Raw genomic sequence first — 6,000 nt, forward strand, 5'->3', positions numbered from 1 at the left:
AGATCCTTAGTTTTAATCATCCGTTAGTTGGCTGGGCTTATTCATCAAGTTGTTTATTTTTAGAACGATATATGTTATATTTATCATATTCAATAAGTTCTTAATGTTAAGTTTTGGTTTTAATTTGCATGACAACTCAATGGATATAAGCACTTGCCTCTTTTGCTGTTTTTCTCAGACAGTGTAGACATTATTCTTCTATTTCCCGCCATTGATGGGCCTGCGGCAAAGTCTAGGGTGGGGTTCACATTCTGCATTATAAACAACAGATTTTTCTTTGTACCGAAAAATAAGAAACTTTACCCAGACTGCTTTATTTATTTATTCAATGCTCGGATTTAGTTGTCTTCTTATTTCAATGAAGTTTTCTTCTATTAATGCTTAGCCGTTTTCCATTGTGGGCTGGTCTTCAGGAACACCGATTCTATGCATGTCAGAACTGCTTACTCTTTCTTAACAACCATTTTCTCATTGCTTTGACTTGGTTCACAGAGTCACTTTGACATCATGATATCTCTAACGTAGTTTCCCTTTATGAGATATCAGAAGGCATTCTTATCTTTCTGATAAAAATATCAGAGGTATTTTCACCTCCCTTTTCTGTGCTGACTGCCTCCAGCTCATGTTTCATCTCTCTGTTATGTCTTTACCCTTTCCATTTTACCTGTTAGAGGAGTTCTATTTCCAGTCTGAGTTGTCCATAATTTCTTCAAGTATGAAAAAGTATTTCTATGCAATTACCTAATTTCTCCCGAAACATGGATTCTCATACAAAGTGTTCACCTGCTTTTCTATGCTAATTTTAGTGGGGACAGCAATAAAACAGGTGAAGAGGGTGTCTATGCATGGATCCCCTGGAACTTCTTTCTGGACATTGTTCATGTTGTATGGGGTAGCTTGGCTTGAAAAGATTTGTTCAAAGATAGTTTTGGAAGGGATGGGTATAATAATATAGACGATCTGGAAATTTCCAATTTTATACCAGGGATGGTATGAAACCATCAAAAGATTTTAGTAAAGAGGGAAATCATATAGACACACATTAAGAACAATGCAAGCAGAATTTGTGTGGAATAGAGAAGGAAAAAACATATAAATAAATATGATACCATTTTGAAACAACTGATAGGGAAAAAAATCCATTGTTTGTCTCTAAATACCTATGGAGAGCTCTTAAAATCAGCTCATTTTCCAAACTTTTCAACCACCCCCCACCATTTTCTGATGGTATTCAAATGGTCTTCACCTCCAGAACCCTGAGTGAATTCTTTTATTTTATTCCAACTAGTTATTTCATTGAGATATAGTGGACATACCCAAGTGATTTCTTTAACACTTAATGTCTCATTTATGAGAAAAGTATTTTAAGTATTAATAATAATACTATTCGAATTTGGAAACTTTGGCAGTCCATAACCTACATTTAATCCTCTCCTAACCCACTTCACATTTTCTATTTCTTGACTCCTCTTTGATGGGTTTTTTGGTTTCGTTGTTGTTTAACAAATCACCTCCAAAATTTAGCCTCTTAAAACAACAAACATTTATTATATTGCAGTCTTTCTAGATCAAGAACCTGAGTGTCCCTCAGTGAGATGCTCTGCCTGAGAGTTTCCCAAGATGTTGGACAGGGCGACAGGCATGTCAAGGTTCAACTGGAGGACGTTCTGTTTCCAACCTCATTCACATGGCTGCTAGCTGGCTTCCGATCTTCAATGCCTTTTGGCTGTAGATATCAGTTGTTTGACATGTGGATCTCTCCATAGGGTCCTAGGAATAAAGAGGAAGAAAGTTTATGGCACACAGAATTCAGTTTTTTGTAGCCTAATGTCAAAAGTGACATTCCATCATTTTGTTGTATTCTGTGCATTAGAAGTTAGTTACCAGGTCCAGCCCATGCTCCTACGTGCAAAATACATTCACCCTCCCAAGAGCCCCAAACATCTAATCCCACTAAAATATCAGCTCCTAGTGTGGAATCTTATCAGATAAATCAGGTTCTTAGGTGGATGTTTCTTTGGACATAGTTCTTTTTTTTTTTCTTTTTTTTTTTTAACGTTTATTTATTTTTGAGACAGAGAGAGACAGAGCATGAATGGGGGAGGGGCAGAGAGAGAGGGAGACACAGAACCGGAAGCAGGCTCCAGGCTATGAGCCATCAGCCCAGAGCCCGATGCGGGGCTCAAACTCACAGACCGCAAGATCGTGACCTGAGCTGAAGTCGGCGCTTAACCGACTGAGCCACCCAGGCGCCCCATGGACATAGTTCTTTAAGTACAGTTTCTCTAGGTATACAGATCTGAGAAATTAAGGAGACAAGCTTCCCATAAACAAAATGTACACTGTCATACAAATGAGGAGAGATGGATTTTTGTCCACACTGTTTATCTTTGGGTCTTTAAGGTCTCAAAAATTTTAAGATCCTCGATCTCTTGCCAATTGTTTTCTAGAAAGGTTGTGTCAATTAAATTCCATGCTGATTAAGCATAACAGTGCCACTTCTCATTCTTAACATCCCCAAGAACTTTCCTTTCATTTCTCTAATATTTGCCAGCTTAATAGGTGAAAATGGTACTCACTTATTTGGTACTTTATTCTAGTCATTTTGTTGTCATAGGGATCATTCATTCATACTTTTAGCTTGAATGTACCTTAGTAGAGTGTAAAGGATTAAGCCTAGTTGTGGTTCAGACCCACAGAACTGTGCCTGACTTAGGTTTCACTTAGTAGTTACAACATACTAGGTCTTTCAACTGTCAGTTTGTATAAACCCTAGAATCAAATTGTGAAGATTCACGCTCTCCCTTTCCTGTTTACTTATTTTGTTGCCTTGGACAAGATATAGTAATCTTTTCAGACCTATTTCTTAGTACGATGAGGAGATTTCTTAGTACAACCAGTACAATCGGGAGATAAGGGTGCTTTGTGGAGACTGAGACCACATGTGTAATGGGTTTAAGAAAGTTTCTGGGGGGCGCCTGGGTGGCTCGGTTGGTTGAACGTCCGACTTCAGCTCAGGTCATGATCTCACAGTTTGTGGGTTCGAGCCCCGCATCAGGCTCTGTGCTGACGGCTCGGAGCCCGGAACCTGCTTCGAATTCTGTGTCTCCCTCTCTCTCTGCCCCTTCCCCGCTCATGATCTGTCTCTCAAAAATGAATAAACGTTAAAAAAAAAAAAAAAAAAAAAAGAAAGTTTCTGGCTGGTGGTAGGTTCACTCCTCTGTTGGCCTAATATATGTTGCCTATGCTAAGTTACAGTCTCTACAAAAATAAACACACACACACACACACACACAAATTATTCATAAAAGTATATATAACGTCCTTTGATCATTCAAAAAAAGTCATGGAAAAGGGTGTTATTGTTATCTTTTAAGTAATTTGTGAAGTAGGGAGGAAAGTCATTATTGTGCATATCGGATTTTTAATCTGCAAAGGCTTCTTTGCAGTTTTGCACAGGAAGCACTAAACTTTATCGCAGGGTGTAGCCCTCATCTGCACAGTCAACAACACAGTTATTGGTGCATCAAACTAAATAATGTGGATTTAGGCACTTGGCAGGTAGCTTTAACTTTCTTACTTCGGTATACAGCTATGCTAAACTCAGGTACAAGGAGGGATGCAGATTACTTACCTAACAAAGATTTCAGAGTCAGTTTCAGACTTCTTTAAAGCCCAAGAAGTTTTTCTCTTTAAAACTACACTTCTTTCTGAGCCTGGCAATGGGGAAAGAGGGAAAGAGCAACTGAATGGTTTTGAAGGTGATGGAGACAGACGTGGGAAGTGACTTTCTCACCGGGTGAGGAGTCTATAAGGAAAGTGAGTTAAGGGAGGAGGTATGGTTGGCAGTTATGGGTACTCCCCCCCTGCCTCTGGGCTATCTGGGACGTGCATAAAGGGAAATTTACTTCAAGAGTATGTGGAAAAAATTAGAGGTTTATGGAATGGCATTCGTGGTGTTACGAACAAAACAACAGGTCCCAAATGGAGTCACTTGTGTTAAGCTCCACATTACCGAAAAGACTTAATTATAATTTCAGATTTCCCAGAAATGGCATCTTAAGCCAGGCAATCAGAAATCGCCTGATCAGTGCTAGCGAGGTTATTTGCCTGATAGACCCCTGCGATCCCCTAAAGGAAGGTAACTTTGTGAAGATCGACCTAACTTTTTTTCCTAATACAACTTCCTTGATGCTACTCCCTTCTTTTATCTTGTAGAGTCTTTCATTTTGTAAAACTCTTCAAAGCTTCCTTCCGTCTGCTAGACTGGATGCTGCTGAGTCGAATCCATTTTCGTTCAAATAAACCCTCAGCATTTTAAATATGTTTCAGTTTACCTTTCAACAATGGGGTGATATCTCCAGGGAGCCGGTCATAGGAGAAGGTCGGAGTTTTAGAGGTCAGGGTATGTCCACTTACCAACCTACGTCCACATAGTAACAGATGAAAATAAGTTCCCATATGCCAACTTTCCCCTCCCTTCTCATTTTCCCCTCTTACTGACATCTTGCATTAGCGTGGTGCATTTGTTGCCAAAAAAATCCATACTTTCCATTAAGGCTGTCTCTATTTATATATTCTCTGTGTTTTGACAAATCTATAAGAACATGTCCAGCATTACAGTATCAGAATAGTTTCACTGCCCTGAAAATCCCATGGGTTCTGCCTCTTTATCCCTCCCTTCTCTTACCCCTCAGCCTTGTGAATCACAGATCTTTTCACTGTCTCCATAGTTCTGCCTTTTCCAGGATGCCAAATTGTTGGGGTTTTATAGTATGTAGACTTGTCAGATCGTCTTCTTTCACTTAGCAACATGCATTACAGTTTCTTTTAGGTCTTTTCTTGACCTAAGGACTGCCCCCCCCCCCACTCTTTATTTAAGTCCCTAGATAATATGCCATTGTTTGGATGTTCCACACTGCTTATCCATCCATCTACTGACAGACATGGTGGCTGTGGGACAGACAGACAAACAAGCTGCTACAAACAAGCTTGGGCAGGTATTTCGTGGACATCAGTTTTCAACTCCATTTTCAACTCATTTGTGAAATGCCCAGAGAATGAAACTCATTTGTGAAATGCCGAGGTCTGGATCCTAAGATAAGCATATTTAGTTTCTTAAGAAATTCTGCCTTTCACAGTCAAGTGCTTTGTTATTATCATCACCTGCTGAAACTTCTAAAATGTATCAGAAATTAAAACAGTCCACGGAGGGGAAAAATGTTGAAACTAAGACCGATTTCCTCAGTTACTGTCTTGTTTTAATAGAAACACGTGTCATTGCTGCTCCAACTGGACAAATCTCACTGTGGACCATCGTCGGCTTTGAAATCTAATCCCCCCCCCCCCAAGAAAATCCAAGAGAGGGTGATGGAGACAGACTTAACCCAAAGAGGCAGAGCCCTGTCGCCATCTTTGCTAGGCCAGGCCACGCCCACGATGTAGAGTCCGGAGCAGACTTTTCCCCTGCAGTGAGTGGCCCAGCAGGGCATGGCAGGGGCCTTGGGAGGAGCTCCGTCCCCACTCAGGACAAGGGTAAAGGCGTCCCCACAGTTGTCCACCAGGACCCCAAACAGCAGGTCGAGCGGCCCAGCTGAGTGTGGCAAGGAGCCAGTGAACCGCTTTGGCTTCCTGTTTACAGGCTTGCGCGGCTCCGTTCTTCCTCTTTGTCTATTTCAAAACTCGTCGCAGCGAATAGAAACACAAAGAAGTGAAACTGAGAGTAAGAACCCGACCAGGTGGCAGTCAGGCCCCGTTCGTGGTTTGGGCGGCTGCCGGCGCCACCTGGCACGGCCCTGGACAGGCCTGTGCGGCCTAGAAGCTGGGGCGCGGAGCACAGGGCTTCTGCAGACGCCAAGGCAAGGCCTGCCGAGGTGGGCAGCCCTAAGACTCCTCCGTCCCCACTTTTCCTCTTTCTCCGGAGTTCCCAGAGAGTGAAGGAGGAACCAGCATCGGGAGCCAAAAAAGGCGGAAGAAGAAAAGGCTACCCGGGTTTCGCCC

This window comes from Panthera uncia, chromosome B4 (genome assembly GCF_023721935.1).
Source record: "Panthera uncia isolate 11264 chromosome B4, Puncia_PCG_1.0, whole genome shotgun sequence".
NCBI classification, from domain to species: Eukaryota; Metazoa; Chordata; class Mammalia; order Carnivora; family Felidae; genus Panthera; species Panthera uncia.